Below are 26913 nucleotides of genomic sequence, written 5' to 3'. Positions count from 1 at the left end.
GGCTCCCCCCGGAGGCACCCGGCAGGTAAGGGGCTTACCCGGGCCCCGCCGCCCAGCACAAGGCGCCCCTAAACGCCCCCGGCTGCCCCGGTGCACAAACCCAGCGGCCAAGGCGCTCTCCCCTCCGCAGCCCGGGCAGCAGCGGGGCCGCACCCTCAGCCCCCACACACAACCGCCCCCACCTGCCCCGCCGGCCCTTTATACCGCGGGCCGGCAGCGCTGCCCAATCAGCACTCGAGCGCCTCCGCCCAATCCCAGCCCGCCTGGCCCTGCGGCCCCGCCCCGCCCGCTCAGCCCGGCCCCGCCCCTCGGCGCGGCCCCGCCCCCCGTTCCCTCCGCGCGGCTCCCGCCGCAGCCCCGGCGGGCGCTGCTGGGGCCGGAGAAGGGCGGGTGGGAGCTCCGCGGTCACGGCCCGGCCGGGAGCTCTCCCGGGACAAGGGGAGCGGGGCCTGCGGGGACAGCGGCCTTCTTGGGGGCGGGCCGGGAGGGTCGGGGGGCGGGGCCGGCGCGAGCTGGGGAGCGGGCCTGGGCGGGTCGAGGGGCGGGGCCGGGCTGAGCGGGCGGGGCGGGGCCGCAGGGCCAGGCGGGCTGGGATTGGGCGGAGGCGCTCGAGTGCTGATTGGGCAGCGCTGCCGGCCCGCGGTATAAAGGGCCGGCGGGGCAGGTGGGGGCGGTTGTGTGTGGGGGCTGAGGGTGCGGCCCCGCTGCTGCCCGGGCTGCGGAGGGGAGAGCGCCTTGGCCGCTGGGTTTGTGCACCGGGGCAGCCGGGGGCGTTTAGGGGCGCCTTGTGCTGGGCGGCGGGGCCCGGGTAAGCCCCTTACCTGCCGGGTGCCCCCGGGGGGAGCCGTGGCATGGCTGTGGGTCCTGTGCTCTCTGGGTGTCTGAGGGTTTGCTTTGGGATCCCAAACCCTTTCCCCGTGCAGGGTTATGAGGCAAAGACTGCTTTAACTTGGTTTTTTGATGCTGCGTTAATGCTTTTTGCTCGTTCTGTGTCCATTTGCAGCCTCGCTCGTGGTTTCCCCTGGTGCGGAGGCGAGTTGTGCTTCCTGCTGGGAGAGAGAACGGCCTTGGGAAGCTGCTCCATGAGCCACAGCTGTGCCGAGCCCGGCAGTCTGTCCAGGTAAGAGCAGGGCTTCTACTGCCCGTGAGGAGCTGGGTTTGCTGGTGGAAGGTAGAATGTGCCCGTGCCTTTAAATGCAAGGACAGGCAGAAGCCGGGAGGGACCCTGAGCAGGTTTGGTGGCACGACAGCAGTTTGAAAAGACCTTGACTGTGGGAGAAATGTCCAGGAAAACGATTCCTTTTTTGCAGGGAGGCAGTTTGTGAGGACAGGGGGCTTGTTGTGCTCTCTAGCAAAACTACTGCCCTTGGGATGTCCAGGGTGAGGAGATGTTGGCCACGTGTGGGCTGGTGCAAAAGTGTGTGGGTGCCTGTGTGTGACAGCCGTGGGTGTGCAGGAAGGGGGTTCTGGTGCCATTGGAGCTGCCGGGGAGCCAAAAGGGGCACAGTTGTCTGAAAAAGGCAAAAAGTCTCAGTCTCTGTTGACACCTGTACCAAAGGAGATGCAAATTTTCCCTTTCTCGTTGCAGACTTCGCAAAGTTCCCCAGGAAAGGAAGCTTTAGATTCCTCCCCAGTTTTATGCTAAAGGTTTCCTTCCTCCTGTCTCAGCACCCTTTCTGCTGTTGGGAGAGCACGAGGTGGATGGAGAGGATCCCCAGGCATCTGCAGGCACAAGGGACTCGTACAACTGCGATTTTCCGCCAGCCCTTGTGAGAGGGACTTTCAGGATACTCTTGAGTAATGTGCCAGTTCTCCTGCTGGAGCTTTTTTATGGAATATTTGAATATAAAGAGTAAGACTAAAGTCAGGTTTGTTCTGGAGTATGTTACACTTGTGCAAAGCTCCTTCTCTCTGTATGTTTTCTGTTCTAGAAAGCACATTCTTGGGTTCCTGGGCACTTCCTATTAAATGATTCCCTGAAACTAATTTTGTACTGAAAGGGGAACGGAGCTGTCTGTGGGAGGTCAGATGTCCCTGGAAAAGCTTTGTGTTTTTTCGCTCAGTAAGCTCTTAAAATATCTCAGAGTGTGCAGGAATGCCTGGCTTCTAAAAGTCACCAGCTGAGTCTTAGAGGCTCCTTTGAAGAGCTGATTTCAGGCAGCAGAATTGCCCCCCAGGAGGGACTCTGTGCCTGCTCTCCCGTGGCTCCAAGGGATCTCTGGCCCTTCACGCCGGCACCGAGATTTTCTCGGGAAGGGCCTCAGATCCCCGGACCAGTCTGGGACACAGGCAAGATCCCCCTGCATTTTGGGACCAAATTGGCCCCTGGAGGGACAGTGCTGTTGGTGCCCCCCGGGTTGGGGCACCCCGAGGACTCCAGCGCGCACCGAAAGGATTATTCGGGGAGATCCTCGGGGTGCCCAGCCCTGGGGAGCTCAAAGCAAGGTCCCTGCCATGGATTCAGGCATTGCTGAGAGTATCCCAGGGGTCCCTGTCCCTGCTAGACAGGGAGCTCTCTAATGGGCTGTAATTGGGTTCTAAAAGTGGTGCTCCAAGTGCCAAACAAGTGTGGGATTGGGATTAAGAAATGAGCAGTGAGGGTGCAATTGGCTGTTTGCTCTGGAATGTGACTGTGAGAGCTGCAGGAGTGCCAGGTGTGTGTTCCAGTCCCCAGCATTTGGTTTGCACATGTCCTGCTCAGACACAGGTCCAACTTGCTCAGTCCTGAACACAACAGAATGAGAATTATGGACTGGCAGTGTTAAGGTGATTGGTGTGACAGGGGTCAAACTGGGAAAACATTGGGGAATTCCTCAGTTGGTCTGTTGGCCAAACTCACCCAAACCTGTGCTAGGAAGAGATTGATTGGGAAAGTTGAGGCAGAAATGCAATTGAAAACTGGGTCTATTGACACTGTAATTGCTGAAACTAAATGTGTCCAAGCAGCAGCTCTTGTTGTGCAGGGAATAACTCCTGTCAGCAGCAAGGCCCCCACTGAAGTGGCAGCTGCAGTTGTTCCTGTGGTGTGGGCCAGTGGAGCTGCAGGAGAGTGGAAGAGGGCAGAACCTGTAGGTATTATCCCTGATGTGGGATCTCTATGGGTAAGGCCAACCCAGTATCCTTTAAAATCAGAGTGCCAGACTGGATTGGTTGCAGGAACAGCTAAATTGGCTCCTCCTGGTTTGCTTGTAGGACGTGAATGCAAGAACCTGCCAAGAAAAGCAATGGCCAAGGGGATTGATTAGGGCAGGACCTGAGAGAAGCACCTTGAATGACAACCTGGAGTAGTTTCCAGTATTGGATTGAGAAGATGACCTTTGCTGCATCTCCTTGATCAAGGAAAGCCAAGAAACCTTTGCTTTGGAAGGAGATAATCTGGAAATCGGGCAGGAAGAAGAGAAGCCCCGTGACTCCTCCCTGAGCCCCAGACAGCCCATGAACTGCCTTGCTGGGAATGGTGGGATGGGCTGGACTCTGCATTGCTCCTTCTGGATGTGTGGTAAGGCTGTTATGGCAACTTTTTGAATAGATGGTGCAAGGGCAGCCTTTAAGCAGCTGAAGCATTCCCTGAGGAGAGCTCTGGGTCTGCCAGACCTCTCAGAACTGTTGGAAGCATCTTTGGTGGGGAGGGCAAACAAAGGCCAAGGTGTGCAGTGACCCCCTGAGAAGGGACTTTGAGTTAATGGCATCCCTGCAAGTGAACTTTGTGGGCTGTTCCCCCTGTAGGGCAGGTGATAGTCCCAGCTGCAGTGATGTGAAGAACAGTTAAAAAAGAGCCCCAAAAGCTGGAAATGCTCCTGGAGGCTCTTGGCAAAGAGAGTTTGCTGAGTTCCCCCTGACAGAAGGGCAGTGATAGCTTTTGAGTGCTGGTAGATCCTTTGAATAGGTAGCCTTGAGTGTGTCCTTGTTGCCCCAGTAGGCCTTGTCCAACTCCCCATCTCCCAGGAGATGTACATATTGAAGTTTCAAATGCTCTCCCTAACCCTTTGCTGGCTTGAGGCTCTCCCCTCAGGAACTGCAGGAACTCCTGGTGCCGCCTGGGCCGATGGATTGGACGCCCCAGCCCCTCCGTTCCTGCCCAGCCACTGGGGCCGTGTCCAGTGGTGGCACTGCCAGCCCTGCAGGTGAAGTGGGAAGGGCCTTTGCAGGTCTGGTGGGTCACATTTACAGGATCTGAAGATGCAGAAAAAGGACCTGAGGTTTGTTATTCTTGAGTTCAGAAAGCTCCTTTTGGTTGGTGAGCAGGACAAAGTGGATCCTTAAGAGTTCCCATCCGTGTTTGTGTCTCAGCCTGTGTTAGGATTCAGGGCTGTCAGTTGTTGTCACTGAGGAGTCAAACTCTGCTTTAAGTAAGGAGACCCTGGCCTGATGGCTGAGTGTTAACAAAAAGGGGAAATGCTCTCTGAGTGTTGAGATGTAACAAGGGCTAATCCTTTTTGCAGTGGGATGGAGCCTGGAAAGTGCACAGAGCTGAGCCCAGGGATGTAAAGGGACCAAGCAAGGGAGGTGAAGAAAGAAGGAAGAAGGGAAGTGAGGCAGCAGGCAAGCAGCACCAAGTTGCTGTGTAAGCAGGTGAGTTGTGTTGAGGTTCCTCAGGCAGGCACTGAGGACTTGGAGGGCTCCAGACAGAGCAGACCTGGGAAGGCCCTCGGTGAAGCCCCTTGGAAACCTTCTAAGGGTGGGTGTGTATGGTGATAAGTGTTGGGAAATGTCCTGAATGTGGAACAGGAATGCAGGGAAGGAAATGAGCCCTCCTGTAATGCTGACCCCTCCCATCAGCTGCAGTGAGACACCTGTGTGTGCCCTTTGGGAGTGGATTGCCAGGGCACCCGGTGGGCTGGAATGATTCAAGAACATAGCAATAAAAGATTACCTGGCTTCTAAAGCTCACCACTTGAGGCTCAGAGGGTCTTATAAGCAATTTTAGGTAACACCTGAAGTTTTGTGTGTACTTCTGAGTTCAGTTGGAAAGAGATTGACCAGGGAACAGGAATGTTTCTCGTTCCTGGAAGTTGCGCTTGATGAACTTCCCATCTGAGCTGATGCCCTTGGCAGGAGAAGTGCTCAGCAAGGAGGCTCTTTGCTCCTAGGCAGGAAGAAAGGCCAGTGCCCTTCCTCCCCAAGGCCCAGCCCAGCAGGGCTGGCAGGAGCTGCTGGTGTGGCTGCTCTTTGGGTTCTCAGCTGTGCCCGTGGGGTGGTGACATCGTGTTCCTGCCTGTGCTCCAGGGCAGCCAAAACCCCAGCCCAGCCCCTGGGCCTTTTTGGGAGCCTGAGCTATTGCAGCACTGGGGATGGGGGTTTGGGGTTTTTTTCCCTAAAAGCAGAACCGTGGGGGGATCTCTTCTGTCACAGTTGTTGGTTTTTTGATATCTTAATTAATTACACCTTTGGAAGAAAACCTTGTGTAACTTAGCAACTGACTTGCACTGGTTACACTGAAAGTGCCAAGGAGTTGTAGTGTCCACTGGATTGTTTGTATTGAAGCAGTTTGGTGTTTACAGAGGGATAATAGCTCCTGTCAGCAGCAAGGTCCCCACTGAAGTGGAAGCTGCAGTTGTTCCTGTGGTGTGGGCCAGTGGAATTCCAAGAAAATGGACAAGGACAGAACCTGTAAGAATTACCCCTAAGCCAGAGTCTCTCCTGGTAAGGCAAACCCAGTATCCTTTAAAATTAGGAAGCCAAGCTGGATTGGTTCTAGTAACAGCTAAATTTGCTGATGATGGTTTTATAATAGAATGTGAATGCAAGGACCTGTGGAGAAAGGAAATGGGAAAGATGATTGATTGCTGGGGCTGGCAGACAGTGGCACTGGATGTTTGGCTGTGGTTGGGAATGAGCAGCTTGACCTCCCCAGGGTTGTCTGTGCTGGGGTGGGTTTGGGTCCTGTGTGGCCACAGGTCTGTGCAGCAGCTGGAGCCTGGGCAGGTTTGGGGGCTGTGGTGTGCCAGGCTGCTGAGTGTGTTGTCCCTGTTTCCTTGGAGTGTCCCAGTGTCCCTGCTTGGCTGTTTGTTGCCCTGCAGGCAGAAGAGCCCAGGCCTGAGATGGCTGAGTGTTGGTGTGACCCACAGTGGGTGTCCCTGCCCTCGGGACAGTCCCCAGAGCTGCCTTTGGCATCCCCTGCTGAAGGGTGGGAGCTGCCCAGAGCCAGCAGCATCCAGCTGGAGGATCCAGGAGGATGCAGCTCCTGTTGTCTGGGAGGTAAGAGGTGGGGTGCAGGAGCTGGCAGGGGTGTTTTGCAGGCAGAGGGAGGGCAGGAGCAGGAGAATTGCAGGTGCAGCAGCTGGGTCAGTGCTGGATGGAGTCAGGCTGGGAAAGGGCCCTGAGTGTCAGGGCAGGGGAGAGCCCAGGGGGGCCCTGGGAGCCCTGGGGCTGTGAACAAGTGCAGTGGGCAAAGGAAGGGGCACTGGAGAGCTGGGCAAACAGCTGGAGCAGTTGCAAGGGGAGCCAGGAGACTGGAATGCAGGAGCAGCAGCTCCCTGTGTGTGTGTGTAGAACCAGCTGTACTGCAGCCCCCAGTGAGGTGGGAAATGAACCTCAGGAGGCTGGGAACGAGTCCCACACACTGGTTAAAGTGGGATGGACTCTTCCCAATGTCTGATAAGCTTTTCTTCAGTGTTGCTTTATCAGTTGAAAAGTGAAGTGATTGTCAAGGTGTTGGCACTTCTTCTCCCGTGTCTTTGGTGAGGTGTTGACTCAGTACCTTTCCTGGAGCTGCTGTTGGATGAAGAGGTGCCCCCAATTCACCTGTAAGGTCCTGGTTGTCTTCCCTGCTTCTCCCAGCTTGTCCAGGAGATGGAATTCCAGTGCTACAGAACAGCTGGGTCGTGGTGCTCCCAAAAGGAGCCTTTTGTGCCTTCAGGGCAGGTTCTGGTGCCCCTGGAGCTGTTGGGAGAAGCGGAGGGTTGGCAGGGAGAGGCCTGGAATGATGTTGCTGTGGCACAGAAGAAATGAGCAGTGATGGTACAATTGGCTATTTTCTCTTGAATACAATTACAAGAACTCCAGGAGTGCCAGGTGTGTGTTCCAGTCCCCAGCATTTGGTTTGCACATGTCCTGGTCAGACACAGGTCCAACTTCCTCAGTCCTTAACCCAAGAGAGGGAGAATGAAGGACTCGCAGTGTTAAGGTGATTGGTGTGACAGGGGTCAAACTGGAAAAACACTGAGTGGTTCCTCAGTTTGTCTCTTTGTCAAACTCACCCAAACCTCTGCTAGGAATTGATGGACTGGAAAACTTGAGGCAGAAATGCAATTGAAAACAGGGGCTATTGAAACTGTAATTGCTGAAACTAAATGTGTCCAAGCAGCAGCTCTTGTTGTGCAGGGAATAACTCCTGTCAGCAGCAAGGCCCAGCCTGAAGTGGCAGCTGCAGTTGTTCCTGTGGTGTGGGCCAGTGGAGCTGCAGGAGAGTGGAAGAGGGCAGAACCTGTAGGTGTTACCCCTGATGTGGGATCTCTCCTGGTAAGTCCAACCCAGTATCCTTTAAAATCAGAGTGCCAGACTGGATTGGTTGCAGGAACAGCTGAATTTGCTCCTCCTGGTTTGCTTGTAGGACGTGAATGCCAGAACCTGCCAAGAAAACCAGTGGACAAGATGATTGATTAGTGCAGGACCTGAGAGAACCCCTGTAAGTGACAACCTGGAGCAGTTTCCAGTATTGGATTGAAAAGATGGCCTTTGCTGCATCTCCTTGATCAAGGAAAGCCAAGAAAGCTTTGCTTTTGCAGGAGAAAATCTGGAAAGCGGGCAGGAAGAAGAGAAGCCCCGTGACTCCTCCCTGAGCCCCAGACAGCCCATGAACTGCCTTGCTGGGAATGGTGGGATGGGCTGGACTCTGCATTGCTCCTTCTGGATGTGTGGTAAGACTGTTATGGCGACTTTTTGAATAGATGGTGCAAGGGCAGCCTTTAAGCAGCTGAAGCATTCCCTGAGGAGAGCTCTGGGTCTGCCAGACCTCTCAGAACTGTTGGAAGCATCTTTGGTGGGGAGGGCAAACAAAGGCCAAGGTGTGCAGTGACCCCCCTGAGAAGGGACTTTGAGTTAATGGCATCCCTGCAAGTGAACTTTGTGGGCTGTTCCCCCTGTAGGGCAGGTGATAGTCCCAGCTACAGGGATGGGAGGTATACTTAAAAAAGAGCCACGAAAGCTGGAAATCCTCCTGGAGACTCTTGGCAAAGAGAGTTTCCTGTGAGTTCCCCCTGACAGGAGGACAGTGATAGCTTTTGAGTGCCGGTAGATCCTTTGAGTAGGTAGCCTTGAGTGTGTCCTTGTTGCCCCAGTGGGCCTTGTCCACCTCCCCATCTCCCAGGAGATGTACATATTGAAGTTTCAAATGCTCTCCCTAACCCTTTGCTGGCTTGAGGCTCTCCCCTCAGGAACTGCAGGAACTCCTGGTGCCGCCTGGGCCGATGGATTGGACGCCCCAGCCCCTCCGTTCCTGCCCAGCCACTGGGGCCGTGTCCAGTGGTGGCACTGCCAGCCCTGCAGGTGAAGTGGGAAGGGCCTTTGCAGGTCTGGTGGGTCACATTTATAGCAGGTAAAGTTGGAGAAAAAGGACCTGGGGTCTGTTATTCTTGAGTTCAGAAAGCTCCTTTTGGTTGGTGAGCAGGACAAAGTGGATCCTTAAGAGTTCCCATCCGTGTTTGTGTCTCAGCCTGTGTTAGGATTCAGGGCTGTCAGTTGTTGTCACTGAGGAGTCAAACTATGCTTTAAATAATGAGACCCTGGCCTAATGGACAAGTGTCAGGTAAAAAGGTGGAATGCTCTCTGAGTGTTGAGATGTAACAAGAGCTAATCCTTTTTGCAGTGGGCTGGAGCCTGGAAACTCCACAAAGGCGAGCCAAGGAATGTAAAGGGACTAAGCAAGGGAGGTGAAGAAAGAAGGAAGAAGGGAAGTGAGGCAGCAGGCAAGCAGCACCAAGTTGCTGTGTAAGCAGGTGAGTTGTGTTGAGGTTCCTCAGGCAGGCACTGAGGACTTGGAGGGCTCCAGACAGAGCAGACCTGGGAAGGCCCTCGGTGAAGCCCCTTGGAAACCTTCTAAGGGTGGGTGTGTATGGTGATAAGTGTTGGGAAATGTCCTCAATGTGGAACAGGAATGCAGGGAAGGAAAATGAGCCCTCCTGTAATGCTGACCCCTCCCATCAGCTGCAGTGGAGACCCCTCCGTGTGCCCTTTGGGAGCGTATTGCCAGGACCCCCGTGGGGCTGGGATCATGGCAGGGTGTTGTAAGCAAGGAATGCCTGGTTTCCAAAACTCACCAATTGAGTCTTAGAGGCTCCTTTGAAGAGCTGATTTCAGGCAGCAGAATTGCCCCCCAGGAGGGACTCTGTGCCTGCTCTCCCATGGCTCCAAGGGATCTCTGGCCCTTCACGCCGGCACCGAGATTTTCTCGGGAAGGGCCTCAGATCCCCGGACCAGTCTGGGACACAGGCAAGATCCCCCTGCAGTTTAGGACCAAATTGGCCCCTGGAGGGACAGTGCTGTTGGTGCCCCCCGGGTTGGGGCACCCCGAGGACTCCAGCGCGCACCGAAAGGATTATTCGGGGAGATCCTCGGGGTGCCCGGCCCTGGGGAGCTCAAAGCAAGGTCCCTGCCATGGATTCAGGCATTGCTGAGAGTATCCCAGGGGTCCCTGTCCCTGCTAGACAGGGAGCTCTCTAATGGGCTGTAATTGGGTTCGAAAAGTGGTGCTCCAAGTGCCAAACAAGTGTGGGATTGGGATTAAGAAATGAGCAGTGAGGGTGCAATTGGCTGTTTGCTCTGGAATGTGACTGTGAGAGCTGCAGGAGTGCCAGGTGTGTGTTCCAGTCCCCAGCATTTGGTTTGCACATGTCCTGCTCAGACACAGGTCCAACTTGCTCAGTCCTTAACCCAAGAGAGGGAGAATTAAGGACTGGCAGTGTTAAGGTGATTGGTGTGACAGGGGTCAAACTGGGAAAACATTGGGAAATTCCTGAGTTTGTCTCTTTGCCAAACTCACCCAAACCTCTGCTAGGAAGAGATGGACTGGAAAAGTTGAGGCAGAAATGAAATGGAAAACAGGAGCTATTGACACTGTAATTGCTGAAACTAAATGTGTCCAAGCAGCAGCTCTTGTTGTGCAGGGAATAACTCCTGTCAGCAGCAAGGCCCCCACTGAAGTGGCAGCTGCAGTTGTTCCTGTGGTGTGGGCCAGTGGAGCTGCAGGAGAGTGGAAGAGGGCAGAACCTGTAGGTATTACCCCTGATGTGGGATCTCTATGGGTAAGGCCAACCCAGTATCCTTTAAAATCAGAGTGCCAGATTGGACTGGTTACAGTAACAGCCAAATTTGCTGTTCATGGTTTGCTTTTAGAATGTGAATGCAAGAACCTGCCAAGAAAAGCAATGGCCAAGATGATTGATTAGTGCAGGACCTGAGAGAACCCCCTGAAATGACAGCCTTGAGTACTTTCCAGTATTGGATTGAAAAGATGGCCTTTGCTGCATCTCCTTGAGCAAGGTAAGCCAAGAAAGCTTTGCTTTTGCAGGAGAAAATCTGGAAAGCGGGCAGGAAGAAGAGAAGCCCCGTGACTCCTCCCTGAGCCCCAGACAGCCCATGAACTGCCTTGCTGGGAATGGTGGGATGGGCTGGCCTCTGGATTGCTCCCTCGGGATGTGTGGTAAGACTGTTATGGCAACTTTTCAGAACAACCTGAAAGCATTTGCTGCCTTGGCTAGATGGTGCAAGGGCAGCCTTTAAGCAGCTGAAGCATTCCCTGAGGAGAGCTCTGGGTCTGCCAGACCTCTCAGAACTGTTGGAAGCATCTTTGGTGGGGAGGGCAAAGAAAGGCAGTGACCCCCTGAGAAGGGACTTTGTGTTAATGGCATCCCTTTGTGTTAATGCAAGTGAACTTTGTGAACAAGTGAACTTTGTGGGCTGTTCCCCCTGTAGGGCAGGTGATAGTTCCAGCTGCAGTGATGTGAAGAACAGTTAAAAAAGAGCCCCAAAAGCTGGAAATGCTCCTGGAGGCTCTTGGCAAAGAGAGTTTGCTGAGTTCCCCCTGACAGAAGGACAGTGATAGCTTTTGAGTGCTGGTAGATCCTTTGAATAGACAGCCTTGAGTGTGTCCTTGTTGCCTCAGTGGGCCTTGTCCACCTCCCCATCTCCCAGGAGATGTACATATTGAAGTTTCAAATGCTCTCCCTAACCCTTTGTTGGCTTGAGGCTCTCCCCTCAGGAACTGCAGGAACTCCTGGTGCTGCCTGGGCCGATGGATTGGACGCCCCAGCCCCTCCGTTCCTGCCCAGCCACTGGGGCCGTGTCCAGTGGTGGCACTGCCAGCCCTGCAGGTGAAGTGGGAAGGGCCTTTGCAGGTCTGGTGGGTCACATTTATAGCAGGTAAAGTTGCAGAAAAAGGACCTGGGGTCTGTTATTCTTGAGTTCAGAAAGCTCCTTTTGGTTGGTGAGCAGGACAAAGTGGATCCTTAAGAATTCCCATCCGTGTTTGTGTCTCAGCCTGTGTTAGGATTCAGGGCTGTAGCTGTTGTTGTCACTGGGAAGTCAAACTGTGCTTTAAGTAATGGGACACTGGCTTAAAGGACAAGTGTCAGGAAAAAATGGGGAATGATATGTGCATGTTGAGATGTAACAAGGGCTAATCCTTTTTGCAGTGGGATGGAGCCTGGAAAGTGCACAGAACTGAGCCCAGGGATGTAAAGGGACCAAGCAAGGGAGGTGAAGAAAGAAGGAAGAAGGGAAGTGAGGCAGCAGGCAAGCAGCACCAAGTTGCTGTGTAAGCAGGTGAGTTGTGTTGAGGTTCCTCAGGCAGGCACTGAGGACTTTGGGGGCTCCAGACAGAGCAGGCCTGGGAAGGCCCTCAGTGAATCCCCTTGGAAACCTTCTAAGGGTGGGTGTGCCCTTTGGGAGCTGATTGCCAGGACTCCTGTTGGGCTGGGATCATGGCAGCGTGTTGTAAGCAAGGAATGCCTGGCTTCTAAACCTCACCAGATGAGTCTTAGAGGCTTCTTTGAAGAGCTGATTACAGGCAGGAAAATTGGCCCCCCAGGAGGGACTCTGTGCCTGCTCTCCCGTGGCTCCAAGGGATCTCTGGCCCTTCACGCCGGCACCGAGATTTTCTCGGGAAGGGCCTCAGATCCCCGGACCAGTCTGGGACACAGGCAAGATCCCCCTGCCTTTAGAAATGAGGCCTTCTTGTGGCTGGGAAAACATTGGGTAATTCTTCAGTTTCCCTCTTTGCCAAACTCACCCAAACCTGTGCTAGGAAGAGATGGGCTGGAGTCTCTGATCCCCTGGGCCGTTGTCCTGCATGACCTGGGAGCCTCTGGGATTAGACTGGCCTGGGCAGACAGGGAGCAGTTTGTCCTGTGGAGCTGGGCTGGGTTTGTTGAGGATGCCTTGGGAGGCAGGGCTGGAGAGGCTCCTCTGTTGGCTGTAGTGGTGGAAGGTTGTAGCAGCAGGGCTGGAGCCTTCGCCCTCCTGCTCCCCCCGTGAGCCCCGCCGGGCCCGTGCCCTTGGCAATGGAGGGCCCCCCATTGCTGAGTCAGCGGTTCCAGGGGCCAGGAGGGATGGGATCAGGATGCCGAGCTCCGCCCAGGGCCAGGGCTGCCAGTGTTCAACCATGCAGGGAACTGAAAGCACAGGGAGATGGAGGCCAAGCTGCAGCACAGGGATGGGTGAGAAAAGACCCTGGTCCTCAGGTGGAGCTTTGAATTCCCTGGAAAAATGGATCCTGTCAGATGGATCAGGCCCTTGTGGGTGCTGGAGCAGAGGCCTCTGTCATTTATGGTCACCCTGAAAGGTTGCAAGGACAGCAAGTTCTGACTGCAGGATGAGGTGGCAAACAAAGTGAAGTGGTCCAGAGAAAAGCTGAGGCTAAAATTGGTCCTGTGCCAGAGCAGCCTCGTGCAGTGCTTGTTGCTGTCCCTGAGTGTCCCATTGCAGTGGATATTTCCAAGGGTGCCTTGTGCTGGGGAGCACTGGGGCAGTTCCCATTCCCTGGGCAGGGCAGGCAGGGCACATTTCCCCCCTCGAGGGTGGCTCCACAGTCCCCCCCTGTGCCCTGGGAGCGTGGCAGAACACCTGGACCCACTGTCCTTGTCGGAGAGGGCACAAGGGATGGTTGGATGGGGGAGGGAATGGCTCAGGGAGTACAAGCACCATTACAATGAGTAGGGCAGCACCTGGAAAGGAAGGGGGGGGTTAATCCAGACAAAATCCAAGCACCTGCCCAACCTGTGATATTTTTAGGAACTCAGTGGTGCTGTGCTCCCCAGGAAGTATTGCCCAGGACTAGGCAGGAGACTTCAGGCTCTGTCACCCCCAGAGCAAGGTGGCAGCCCAGCAGTTTATTGGTTGGTTTGGCTTTTGGTGACAACAGGGTCCTCCTTTGGGACCAATCCTTGGCCTGGGCCATAAAGTGTCAGGACAGAAGTGTGAGTTTGAGTGGGAAATGAGCAGCAGGGAGGGTTGGAACCAGCTCAGGGAGCAATTCAACAGGCTCTGGACCTGTGGCCAATATGAGCTGGAGAGGGGGGACTGAAGGTTCCTGCCAGTGATAATGATGCCAATTGGAGCCTCTGGCAGAAGTAGGGTAGTGTAAGGGGGGTACTTTTGAATTAGATGATCAATGGAGCATAGAGGTGTGAGAAAGAAATCATATTAGGATGTGAAACCAGCTAGAGTGTGGTACAATTTGACTTCATGGCACGAGCTAATTGTAAGGTCCATTGTGCTTTTCAGCAAGTCAGCCTGATATCCCCTGTTACCAGAGCTGAGTTCTTCCTTGGTTCTGCTCCATCTTGCAAGGTAGGTACATCTACCCTTGAAACACAATGTTAGAGGTCATAGCCAGGGGTGAGAAGGATGATGGTGAGAGGAAGATGATGTGGGCAGGGGTCGCTGGCCCCTTGCCCTCCAAGTAGGGCAGGCCCAGACTGTTGCCATCAGGCAATGCTCAGGCGGGGTTTGGCTGCCATTCAGGCCTCCCCTTACACTGCGTCCTGGCCCCACGTGGTGTAAGGTGGAGCTGATCAAATGGGCTGTCAGGACTGCTGAGCTGAGCGATCCTCATCCTGCCACCGAGCCTGTGCTGCTCCGCGGGGACGCCCGCCAAGGGATGGGCACCGACCAGCTGCTGCACATCCTGACAGCCCTGCCTGGCTGGGGGGTGGGCACGGGTTAGTGAGAGGAGGCAACAGAGAAAGAAGGCTTTAAATATCCTTCAGTGTTCCTTTATTTAGTGTTCATAATATTTCCCCTTTAATTTCCCCTTTTACTAACCAAATATCGTGTTAATAGTTATCCATAATATTGTGTTAAGATCCTTTTTGGTATCCCTTTAACTCCCTTTTTACTAGTTAGTATTATACTGTATTGAATGCTGTTCTTAGTATTTGTTTTAATGCCACACAATAAGGCAGTTCACTCGTATCCTTTATTAACTTTTGATTCACTTTGCTAAGTTTATTATTATTATTATTATTATTATTATTCTCACTGCAATAAAGGTATTTTGTGTGTTTGAATGTTTGTGGCACTTGTCTTTATTCTGGGCATGTATCCTAATGAACTGTTACAGTGCCCTTAGGATTTGGGAATAGGAAGTTACTGGAAGCCAGCCCAAGGTAGCCCCCGTTGGAGAAGTGGCTCTGAGTATGTTCTTGGGCTTTAGTGGCAACTCAACAAATGATAAGAGGGCCTGAAATGCCCAGAAGGCCGTGGGTACAAAGCTCCTCCAGGGTGCACAGGCCAGGCCCTGCTCAGGAAGGCAGCACCATGGAATGGAGATGGTGGATCCAAGCCAGAGCCAGAGCAGGGGCCGGGGCAGGAGCGAGGCCTCGGGAGGGAGTTGCCACCGGCCCTGTGGTTGAAGCAACAAGTGTAGATCCCCTGGACAGTGAGCACAGATCACTGGGAAATGGGGAGAAGCCCCAGAGCAAGTGCTGGGAGCAGAGGGGGAGCATGCATGGCTCACTGCTGGGTCAGCCCCATCTGTCAGTGGGAAGCACTTTGGGAAAGCAGGAGCTTATAACCCGTGCCAGAGGGAGTTTGAAGTCACGAAGGGGGGAGGCAAAAGTAGTCCATGTGCTGAGTGAGACACTGTACCTGTGGGAATGAAACAGGAAGAACTAGGGCAGTGTCAGGTTTGTAGGGATTTGGGGTCAGTTGGCAGTGGTTTGGCTACTTGGCTCCCAAGTGACACCATCACGGGATTAGTGATTAAATGCAGACAAGGAAAATGGGAATATGTTTGTGTGAATAAATGTTAGTGGAGGGAATGATATTGCCATGTTGTAGCTTGATATCTTACAGAAACTGTGGATCCTGGCCATCCTCAGAGCCCTTGTGGTCCCTCTGGGCGATGCTGCTGGCCCGGGCAGTGCCCTGGAAAAGGTGCCTGGGTGGGGTGACTTGGTTTGATTTGGATGGAGATGGAAAAGCAGCTCCCAAACAGGCCCCCAGGCCAAGGTGACCCGGGAAGCAAGTGGCCCTTGCCCAGGGGTCAGTCTCCCTTTGTGCCCGGGGCACTCTCTGGCAGGGCCGGGGGCTGTCGGGCTCATTGTGGGGGCGGCTGTTGGTGCCCTCGGTGGGATTGGATGGATGTGATTCCAGGGGCTGGGAGCACTGTGGCCATGCAGGACTGGAGTTTCCCTTATGGTGCTGGCTCCGGGGGGTCTCCCTGGCATCGTTGTCCCCCTGGGTGAGCGGTGCCAGTCCCAGCCACAGTGTCACAGCAGCAGGGCCGTGCCCTGGGCTCTGCCTGCTGGGCTGTTCTGGGTCAGTGCTGCCAAAAGAGCAAAGGGATCAGCTTGGGCAGGGGATGGCACAGTTGGGCATCATCCTCCCGAGGAGAATATTGGTCCAACTGTTGGGTACCTGCTGCCTGTGTCCTGCAGCCCAACATCATCAGGATAACAGAATTCCTTTCCCCACTCTGATTCCAGTGCTCCCATCTTGGCCCAGGCAGCGAGGCTGGGGGGACACGGGGCTGGGAGGAACAGGAGCTGGTATTGGATTTGTAGGCAGTGGAGACATGGAATTGTTTGGTAACCAATGGCAAAGAGCTGGGCCAGGTGTATCCCGAGTGCTGAATTTAGGAGCACAAGGGATGCCCACTGTATTTACCCCCCCTTTCATTCCAGAATGTGATGGGGAGTTTGGGCAGCTCTCTAATGGTTCCCCAAGATGTAATTGTTGTGCACAGGGGAACACCAGTAACTTAGGAACTGGGCTGAGTGCACATGACATGGTGTGTATATTGTACTACAAAGAAATGAGGCACAGAAGGACTTAATGAGTACCAGTGAACTGCTCTGGAGGGCTGTATTCACATCCTGGACTGCAAAAATTCACTGGATTTTGTCTCCTGAATTGCTGCAGTGCACCAACTGATATCGTGCTGGAAAAATAACCCACTTCAGTGTAAGTAAACCAGGGGTTTCTTTGGATGTAAACACAAATTTCAAATTTGCAGGGCAATAATAAGACTTGATCACCAAGTGCAAACAGTAACTATAGGGGTCAATTAGTGACCTTTGGGCATCAGGTAGAACAAGTCCCTGCTCACCACTGGTGGGACATATTTACAGGATTCTCACCATCTGCTACAAAGTTTGTGAACACTTTAATCCATCCCCTGGTTAAATCAGTAATTATACTGATTTTATGAAAAATATGCAGTTGTTGTCTCTGGGATCAATTCTAAGAAGTTGTTTCTCCCGTGTCTCTGCCCTGCCCAGGGATCAAAGGACCGAAGGAAAGGATGAGAAGTTCCCTGAGAATGGAGCCCCGGGGCTGCTGGCCCTGAGGAGCAGGGTAAGGGCTGGGTGTGCTCAGGGGCCCTGGCTAAAGGCTGCAGGTGCAGTGGGTGTGTGCTGGGCCAAGGCAGCCAAGGTGTGTGCAGCTGTTCCGTGCCCTCCACCCTTGGCCCCGCCGGGGCGCCTGCCCAGCGCTCCAGGGGTGGCCAACGGGGAGCTCACGGAACCTGCCCGTGCCCACGGCCCCACAGTGCCAGGCCTGGCCTAAAGCCGGCTTTGTTGGGCACAGCCTGGCCAGCGGGACCCCCTTGGAGCCGCCCCGCAGCCTCCCCTGGGGTGGAGGCACCCGCAGGAATTGTCCCGGGGCCGGAGCCTGCGGGATCGGCTGCCCCGGGGCTGCCGGGTGGGCTGGGGGGGAGCGGGAGGGGGCCGGGGGGGGCATTTCTGCTGAGCCACAGTTCTGCCTTGCTCATTGCCTTTTGTATCCCCTAAATCTGTAGCCCGTGTGCTGGACTGTGTTTGGGCTGTTCCTGTTATTCCATGACTGGGGAGGAGTTGTTTTCTGGAGTGCCCTGTCTGTCAGCAAAACACCAGGCCCAAAGGATCCTGGCAAGTGCAGCCCTGGAAGAGTCAGGAATACTCAAAAATGCACCAGTTCTCAGGAAGTACAACTTTGTAAACCATTTATGAAGCTGAAATTCCGCAGCCTTGAGCTGTTGGCTCCCAAATAATAGTGGAGGGAGAGGCAGAAAATGCCACTGCTGCTGGGGCTGAACTGTCTGCAGTGACTGGGCAGGGCTTGGCCCTGATGTCTGAGTGCATCTTTAGGATAGATCCCAACTGTCAGCCCTGGCTCCATCCCTTGAGAAGATGGTGCTCCTGCAAGCCCAGCTGCTGTGCTGGTGGTCCTGGGGGCACCCCTTGCCCTGGCCTGTTGTCAGTGTGTTTGTGTTGCAGCTCAATAAAGTCCCTTTCAGTGGTGACTGTGTCATTTTGGTGTCAGTTCCTCTCCCCTGCTCCAGTGGCTGCATCACTGGCTTGTGCCTAAAGGAACTCTTCCCCTGCAGCAGTTCCCTGCTGCTCTCAGACAGGGTGGAGTTGAGGCCCCTGAGCAAAGGGAAAAAGGATCCATCCAAGGCAGGCCCGTGCTCACCCCCTGCCTCCCTCCAGCCTCCTGTGTTTCCAGTTCCCATCCCTGCTGGACACACAGCCTGTTCCCAAACAACCCCTGTTCCTGTTCTCTCTCCGTGTCTCCCCTCACACCTCCCCTCCTCTAATCTCCAGCTGCCCAGGCCCCTGTTTTTGAGGGGCATTCCCGGGCTGCTGCCCCCCAATTCTTTAAAAATGAGGTGCCAAGAGCCCCAAGTGCAGAGAGGTCTGCAGGGAATCAGTGCCAAGAGCTGCCCGTGCCTGCCTGTGTTCCTGCAGTTCTCCTTCCTGTTCTCCCTGGGCTGGAGAGACCTGCCTGCCCTGGGTTTATTGGAGCAGAGGGATGGGATTAAATTGGTGCAGAAGGGATGTTCACAGACATGTTTTCTGACAGGCAGTGCCATTTTCCTTTTGCCTTTCCCAAGTTTTTCCAAGTGCTGCCCAGCACGGGGGTCCGTGTGCTGGGACAGTGATTGGCAGCAGGAAGGGGAGCCTTGGCCTCACCTGCCCAGCTCAGGTGGGTGGCACAGAATTGGGGTGGGCTGGCAAGGCATGAACACATTTCTGAGTTCTGGAGTGCCTTGAATCCTTTCCCTGTCAGGTTTCTCTCCCTCATTTCCTGGGCTCCATCGTCCCAGGTGTCTCTGTCCAAAGTCCAATGGCAGAGGATTGACTGACTCCCAAGGGGGGTTTGGAATGAAAAGGGTTCTGTTCAAATGGGGCAAGGAATGCAAGATGAGCCTCCTTTTAGTGCCTGAAACAGGTAGGAATAAAAATGCTGGAAAAGGCCACGTTTCATTTGTTGTCCCCCCTGGATTTTTCATGGTTAAAACTCTCTAGTGAGCAACTGAACAGAAGGGTGAAGGGCAGGAGCCTTTGACTTGCCCAGTGCCCTTAATTGCCTTGTTCTCCTCTCTTCCAGGCCAGGCCAAAGCCCTGATCCAGCCCAGCTCTGCCAAGTGCCCTGGGCTGGGAGCAGCCAAAGGCAAGAGGCTGCAGCCCCGCCGGCCGGGCTGGGGGCTCCTGGTGCTGCCCGTGGGGTGGGGTAAGTCACAGGGACACCTTTCTCTCCTCCTGGTGTTGGCATTTGCTCCCTGGGCACTGGATGTGTAAGGAAGGAGGGAGTAGCAGGGAAGGGCAGTATTTCCAAACTGTCTGAATGTTGCCCCCAGGTCTGGGATGGAGCAGCCAGGGGGGTGGTTGGGTTTGGCCTGGGCCGGTCAGGATCAGCCAGAAAGGACCCACCAGACCCTGAACCCTCACTGGACATGTCCAGCCCCTCAAGTCATTAGTTTTCAATCGAGGACAAAGTATTGGTACTTGCTTCTGATCTGTGGAGAATTTCCTTTGGAATGATCAACCAGAGAGTGTATCAGTGCAAAGCATCTTTTTGGGTCTTTTGTTTGTTTGTTTGTAATTTCCTCTCTGGCTTCAATGAGTTTGGTGTGCTCCTGTTAAGGAAGCAGCCTGTTTTTATCTTGAAATTTGGGGTGGTTTGGTTTGTTTAGGGTTTTTCCCCCCACTGACTCGGGCCTTCCGTGCATAGTCCGTGTTGTCCCGCAGGACTGCTTTGGTTCTGGGTCAGAGAGAGAGAAGGGAAGTGGCTTTTCCTCATCTGGAATGTTTCCAAGCAGAAGTGGGGTGTTGCCTACCCAACTGCCTCCAAGTCCTGATGGACTGGAGTGATGAGTGCTCTCAGCACAGGTTATTTCTTGACATTGTGTGGCTTTCCCTCAGCTGTGGGTGAGGAATTGTGCAAGCAAGGCCTGTGTGCCCGTGGGTGTCTCCCGTGGGTGTCCGTGTGGCAGGGCTGGGACAAGGACTCGTGCAGGGACCCAGCTGGCACTGGAGCTGCTGCCATCCTGAGCCACTGCCAAGGGCTGGGGAGAGACCATCTGGGAGGCTGTTCCCGGGATTCCATTGGAGCTGGATCTCCCTCCAGCTGCAGCAGCCAGGGGAGGGTTCTTCCTTGGGCAGCCCAGTGGCTTCTGCTCAGGCTGGCCCAGAGTGGGGCTGGGGCAGGTTCTCCAGGGAACTGGAGCCAGCCCTGAAGGGGCCCTGGAGAGCAGGAGCTGCAGGGACTGAGGTTTGCAAAGCTGGGCTGAAGTTTGTCAAAGCAGCAGAACATTCTCATTCCTGGGGGTTTGTGGGGTCCGTGTTGGTGCCCAGGAGAACTGGGTCAGACTGGCTCTGTGGTCCGAGAGCTGCCCCCCTAAATGTGGCAGGCTGTGTGTGCTGGCAATGAAGTGCTAGCCCAGAGGCTGATGGTTTCTGTCTCCAGGGATGCCCAGGACGCTGCTAATGCCCAGGGATCTGCTCTGGGTCCAGGCTGTCCGTGCTGGAGGGCCCTGGTGGCTGCAGTCCCTGAGCCCGCAGAGACAGAGGGAGCCCCGGCCCGAGTGGCCTTTGGCCCCTTGTCCTGAATTTGGGGTGAGCCTGGGAGCGTGTGGAGGGTGAGAATGAGGGCTGTGCTTCCAATGCATCATCCCTGGGAAGATCCTGTTGTTCCAGAGCGCTGGGGACAGTTTGGGCTTGGCAGCTTCAGAGCTGGGTTGGAGCAGCCCCTGAAAAGAATCAGGAGAGTGGAGGTTTGTCCCAGTGGTGCTTTCACACCCCACTGGACAGTCTGGGCTTCGTGTTTGAGGTTGTCCTGTATTTGCTCTGCAGAAAATGTGCCCTTCCCAATTCAGCCCAGCAGATCCCCAGGGCTCTGACGGGAATATTTGTTCTTTCCTTCCCTTTGGGATAACTTCATCTCCAAACTGCCGTGAGCAATTCCTTAATTTCTGCTGGAGAAAACCAAGTGTCAGAGGCAGTTTGCCAAGGAGGCCAGAAGTGTCTTTGGAGCAGAGAGAACGAACATTTTGGGATAAACTAAGGCAGTCATCAGGGGACAGGTAAAACTTGAGAAACTCCCCAGGGTGGAGAATGAATATTTGGAGGTCAAAAGGAGGTAGTCAGTGGTGAGCAGGTGGGGAAAGTTTTGAGAGTGAACTTGAGGTGGTCTGTAGGGTAGAGCAGGAACATATTTAGGTATACATGAGGTGATCAGCTGTGGAGAGGTAGGGAAATTTTGGGGGTCCCACTTGATCAAATGTGCAGGGCAGAGAATGAATATTTGGAGGTCCAAAAGAGGTAATCAGGAGTGTGCAGGTAGGGAAGACTCTGGGGAGAGAATGACTGTTTTTTGTTCAAAAAGAGGTAATCAGGAGTGGGCTGGAAGGGGAAAGTTTGGGGGTTAAAAAGGAGGTTCATTCTCTGCAGGGCAGGGAATGAACACACTGAGGTAACCTGAGGTAGTGAGTGGGGACAGACACAGACAATTGTGGGTGTTATAGTTCAGGTGATCTGCTGGGCAGAGAAGGAATGTGTTGAGGTAAAGATGAGGCACTCGGTGGCAGACAGGTGGGGAGAGGTTTGAGATAAGCCTGAGGGGTGTGTGGGGTGCAGAATGACCCTCTGTAGGTACGAAGGAGCTGGTCAGACGTGGACAGGTAAGGCAGATGTTGGGAGTAAAATGTGGGGCAATCTGTCCCAGAGAGAATGAATATTTTGGGGTAAGGTGAGGCAGTCAGTAGTGGGCAGGGAGGGAAATCTTGGTTTGTCAAAGCTGAGGTAATGTGCAGCAGAGAGAATGCACCTCCTGGGGTAAACTGGGGTAATCAGTAGTGGACAGGTAAGGAGGTTTTGGGGGAAACTTTGAGGTCATCTCTGTGGCAGAGGATGAATGTTTGGAGGTAAAAATGAGGTAATAAGTAGTTTGCAGGCAGGGAAAACTGTGAGGGTAAGTGTGGATGTCCCCTAGGGGAGAAAATGAGCCTTTTGAGGTCCAGTAGGCAGTCAGTGGTGGGCAGGGAGGGAAAATTTGTGTTTGTAAAATCAGAGGTCATGTGGAGGAGAGAGAATGCACCTCCTGGGGTAAACTGGGGTAAACCTTGCAGACCTCCAGGGAAAATGTTGGGGGGTAAAACTTGTGGGAATCTGCAGGGCAGAGAGTGACTCTTCTGAGGTGAAAATGAGTTCCTGGGTGGTGGAGAGGTGGGGAAAGTGTTGAGAGTAACCTGGAGGGGGTCTGCTGGGTAGAGAATGAACATCTTGATGTAGAAGTGAGTTGCTGAGATGTGGAGAGGTCGGGAAAATGCAGTGGGTCCAGTGTGAGGTCACCTGTAGCAGAGAGGATGTGCCTCCTGATGGACACTGAGGCAGTCAGGGGTGGGCGGGAGGGGAAACCTTTGGGGGTAAAACTTGAGGGAATGTCCAGGGCAGAGAATGAATATTTTGAAGGATAAATGAGGTACTCAATGAAGTATTCATTGGATTGCAGAAATGTTTTCTGAAACCTGTCCCCTTCTTTGTGCCTTTTGCTGACAGACCTTCTCTTTCTGCCTTTGAATTTACAGCCTCTGTGTGGCTCCCAGCCAGGAAAACCTGGGATAACTGAGGAGGGACAGAGATGAAGGTTTTATCTACACACTTGGGGTAATTTCTAGGGGATACAGCAACTGTTTGCCTAGCAAACTGTGTTTAACCACATTGGACCAAGTTGTGTTTGCACCAGCTGGGGCCAGAGGTACCAGGCAATCCAAAGCAAACCCTGCTCAGCCTCTAAATCCCAGGGGAAGTTCTCCAAGCTGCTCATTGAGGGACTACAGATACATTGAAATGGAACCAAGAGCACTACTAAGTTTCCCGGGAATCCCAGGATTGCTGTCCTAGAATTTTGAACAGGTTTTTAAGCTTTTTATGACAATAAGGGCTTCCTTCCTTTGATTGAATCCTGCGGTAGGATTTGGGGTTTCTTTGGATTCTGAATCCCTCCCAGTGGCCCTGACACTGGTCAGAGCTGGCAGGACAAACAGAGTCAGAGCTCCTGGCAGGCACAGGGGCTTTCCCCCAGAGTGGATCCAACAGCTGCCCCCAGCCTGGCCCGGTGGGATCTGCTTTGGCTCCCGGCTTCTGCCAGAGGCAGAATGTGTTCCCTTGATTGGAATGAGGATCCCGTAGCTTCATCTCCTGGAGGTTCCCTGGGCAGCTGATCCGCTCTGCCCCGTGTCCTGCTCTCAGTTCCTGCCCAGACAGAGCCAACTGTGCCAAGGGCACGAGCACTCCCAGCCTGGATAGGGAACGGGGGACTGGCTTGTGCACAATTCACCTAGAAAGTCAAACGAGGGGATTGTTGGAGTATCTGGCTCCTTAGGGAACCTGCTGGCAGTAGAGAACCACAACCCCAAACCTCCAGCTGTGAGTGGAGTCGGGGAATGTAAACCAGCACAAACTCATCCCCCAAAATGAACCGTGGGAGAGCAGGACCAAATAAGGGTCAGTGTCCCTGTGGAAAGGCAAAAGGAATCTTTTGGGACTTGGATTGTCCCCTTGGGAGATGGAGGTTGCTGGGATGCAGAGAATGCCCTCCCTCAGGCTGCCAAGATCTCTCAGTGCAGCAGCTTTGGCCGACAGGGCAGCACAAAGATCGTTCTCTGCGGGGCCCAGGTTTGGGTTCCGGTCTCAGCTTTGCAGGTTTGGATGAATTCTACCTACAGCCCGCAATTCCATGGGGAATTCCTGCTGGAACAGCCTCCCAGTGCCTCCTGGAGCCTGGATCTTCCCCCGCAGAGCTGCTGCTTTAATGCCAGGTTTGCCGGGAAGCAGCCGCGGTTCCAGGTTTGCTCAGCGGGATCGGGACAAGGACAGGTTGATATTCCACAGGCTTTGCTGTTTATAACCCTCCTTCCCCAACCCCGCTGGTGTCCCGGGGGGACTTGAGCGAGTTCCCTGGAATTGGGCCGATTCTCCGCCCCGGGCCGGGCTCCAGGGGATGTGTTGGCCCGGGAGAAGGCGGGGGCCGGACGCGCTCCCGGCCCGGGGCGAGGCAGCCCCTGAGCACGGGCGAGGACGTCTCTCCGGCCGGGAAGCCGCTGTCCCTTCGGAGCCTCGGGAGCGGCCCCGGGGAGTTCTTTTCCCCGAGGAAAGGGATGCACATCCCTGCCTTCAGGGCACCTCGGCTCTGCCCCACCTGTTCCAGCTGTCCACGGGTTCTGCGGTTGCGGTTGGGTCCCCGAAAAACTGCGAATTGTCTCCAAGCCCCACATTCTCCAAGCACCCCCTTTTCCTTTCAGGCATCTCCGAGGGCTCTCGCTCGGGATTTAGTGCCGCTGAGGGCACATGGCCCTGGCTTTAAGGCTGCTGCTGCCTGCTGGCCTCCGGCTGGAAGGGCAGGGATTTGGGGCGGGCGGGACACACGCGGGGGGCGCGGGGGAGCTCCGGGAGGTGGGCCCTGGGAACGGCTGCCCGCGCTGCTCTGCAGCCCCGCCGTGCCGACACTGCCGAGGGCCGGCTGGATTCTTTGGGGCCTTCTGGGCTGGCGCTGGGGCGTGTCCAGGGTGAGGCATCTCAGGGGGCCCGTTCAGAGCAGCCCCCGGCTGAGGAGCCGCGGGCAGCCCTTTCCCCGTGCCCACCCCACGGGGGCTGTAGGGCACAGCTCCGGGGCACAGCTCCTCCAGCCCCTGGCAATAGGAAGCCCAAGCAGGACTGGGTCACTCTGTCGCTCCGGCGTCCTCCCGGCCCGCGTTCCCTGCCCAGCTGGGACTGCCTAGGGAGCCCCGAGAACATTCCTGGCGGGAAGCAGGAGCCGCCGAGGGCTCCGTCCAACTCCGGGCCCGAAAAGCGGCCCCGACCTGAGCACCCCCAGCATTTTGGGATCCAAACGCTCACCTGGAGGAGACGACCCCCTGCAGGCGGGACCAGGCGGCGACACTCGAGCAACGCCCTTTGCCTCGGAGCGAGGGATCCCTCCGGACTGGGTTGGCTCTTTTATCCCTGGAAATGAGCTCGGTTGTCGCACGAGCACCTTTGCAGCCGTTGGGTGAATCCCGGGCAGGGCCGGAAAATCTCCCTGAGCAGGGCAGTGATGAATTGGTGCCCGTCCCCAGCCGGGCACAGCCCAGCCGGCCGCGCTCCCTCCGGCCCGGGGCTGCGAAGGGCTCCTGCCGAGATTGAATAAAAGCGCATTTCCTGACTCTATTTCTCTGCGGTCTTGCCCCTCTTTTGACTCGCGCAGCGCCGTCCGGTTGGAGCATTTCTTGGTTTCCTCCCCTGTAGCCGTTTCCCTCCCAGGCAGGACCTTCCCCGTCTGCAAATAAAGAGGAAATGTTTCAACGGGATTTTGAAAAACCAGAGGGTTTGGCCCGGGAGGGAGCGAGTTGCCGAGGAAACAGGGGAGAGGAAGGAGAGCCTCAGGTCTCACCTGGCAGGTGTCAGATGAGCCGCACCTTATGGATGGCAGGGCAAAGAACTGCTGTGGGTAATTGCCCAAGTTCCGCAGGCAGAGCTGGGAGCAGCCTGTGCCCGACCCGCGGCACGGTCAGTGCCAGCTCCTGGGGCCGCCTGAGGACAGACACAGGGACACGGGGACAGACGGGTAGCTCTGCTCGGGGTCCCGGAGCACGGGAGGAACGGGGAAAGGGCTGCCCTCGTTCTTCCCTGCCCCGGCAAACCCCCGGCTCCCCGCGGCCGGAGCGGGCCCGTGGCCGGAGCCCCGGCGGGGCCCAGAGCCCTCGTTCCCGGGGGGCCCTGCGGGCGGGAACCCCCGCGGCCGCGGGGAAGGGGGAGGCGGGCGATGTTCTCCCCGGGAGCGGGTGCGGTGGCCTCGGGGGTGCCCGAGCGGGAGAGCTCCGATCCCGCTGGGGGTGCGGGCGGCACCCCTTCTCGGGGGTCTCGGGGTCGGCCCGGCGTGTCCCCGCGCCCCGGCCGGTCCCCAGCCCCGGCTCCGCGTCTGCACGACGAAAGCGCCGCCGTTCTCCCCCGACCGGGCCCCGGCAGAGCCCCGGCCCGAGCGGCCCCCGCCGCGCTCGGCCCCAGCGCCCGCCCCGGAGCGGCTCTTCCCGCCCGGGTTGCCGGGGGGTACAGGCGGCGAGGCCGGGCTGGGATGAGCCCGGCACCGATCCTGGTCCCCGTCCGGGTGCCGAGCCCCATCCCAGCCCCAAGCCAACCTCGCTCCTCCGGTCGCGGTCCCGGTCCGGATCCTTGTCCCGCTCCTCCTGCCGAGCTCCCTCGCCAGCCTCGGTCCTCCGACGCGCCGATCGCTCCCGCAGCATCCCGGTACGAGCTTCCTGCACAAGCTCGGGACGAGCGCGGCTCTGCCGGCTTTGAACGGCGCGGCCGGGGCGGGGCCGGGGCGGGGCCGGGGCGGGGCCGGGGCGGAGCGGGGCCCGCACAGGTGTGCGAGGCGGGGGCCCGTCCAGGTGCGCGGGGCGGGGACGGGCAGGGGGCGGGTCGGGGCGGGGGGTATTTAAGCGCCGGAACTCGCCCCCGCCGCCATTTGCTCGGGCGGTGCGCGGGGAGGCGGCATCGCCGCGGGAGCCTCTCGCTGCCGCGGCTCTTTTGCTTTGCTTTCGTTTTTACTTTTCTTTTACTTTTCGCCCTTTTTTCCGTCCCCTCCCTTCCTCCCCACCCTCCACCCGCTCCCCGCACGCCGCCTCTCCCCGGCCGCTGTCGCTGCCCTCCTGCACAGCCCGGCCCCCCCCTGCCCCCGGCCCCCCCTGCCTGCCCCTGCTCCCCCCTCGCTGCTCCGCTGCACAGCCCGACCTGCCCGCACCCCCGCTCCGTCCTTGCCCCCCGCCCGTCCCGTCCGCCCCCCTGTCCCCCGGGCCGTGTCCCCGCAGCCGCGGGCTTGGGGGCGCCGCTTTAATAAAGCCGCGAGGGCCGGAGCCGGCGCCCCCCTGGATCCCCCCCCACGGGGCCGGGCCCGCTCGGCGGGTCCCCCCTGCAGTTCCCAAGCACCGCCCGACACCGCCGGGGGCTCCGGCCCGTCCCGACATCACACGGGGGGGCTCCGCGGGCGGGGGGACGAGGGGGAGGCGGGGGGGCAGGGGATGAGGGTCCCCTCCGGAGGAGGGGGGGAAGGGCGGGGGCCGGGGGGGCTCGGGGGAGAGGGGCGGGGGATCCCCTCCGGAGGAGTGGGGTCCCCGGGTGGGAGGGGCCAGAGGGGGGAATTCCTCCCGCTGCTCCCTCCCCACCTCGGGATTCCCCC

The 26913-nt window shown here is 56.4% G+C and overlaps 2 long non-coding RNA genes across 2 annotated transcripts; both read left to right on the top strand.

Moving 5' to 3' along the window:
* Positions 1-575: 575 nt before the first annotated feature.
* Positions 576-17664, top strand: LOC127464603 (uncharacterized). The gene is made up of 10 exons (XR_007901468.1): positions 576-746; positions 1004-1120; positions 3193-3499; positions 4000-4124; positions 4443-4572; positions 7728-8487; positions 11631-11760; positions 13720-13785; positions 16719-16794; positions 17237-17664. It is a non-coding gene; the product is annotated as an uncharacterized LOC127464603 (long non-coding RNA).
* A 618-nt stretch (positions 17665-18282) lies between these two features.
* LOC127464604 (uncharacterized) lies at positions 18283-22786 on the top strand. The gene is made up of 3 exons (XR_007901469.1): positions 18283-18402; positions 18808-18930; positions 22286-22786. It is a non-coding gene; the product is annotated as an uncharacterized LOC127464604 (long non-coding RNA).
* Positions 22787-26913: the final 4127 nt, after the last annotated feature.

This window comes from Manacus candei, unplaced genomic scaffold, assembly GCF_025592945.1.
Source record: "Manacus candei isolate 608988 ecotype Guabito, Panama unplaced genomic scaffold, ASM2559294v1 h1tg000242l, whole genome shotgun sequence".
NCBI classification, from domain to species: domain Eukaryota; kingdom Metazoa; phylum Chordata; class Aves; order Passeriformes; family Pipridae; genus Manacus; species Manacus candei.
Note: the sequence above shows the minus strand (reverse complement) of the source record. Positions and strands in the feature narration are given on the sequence as shown.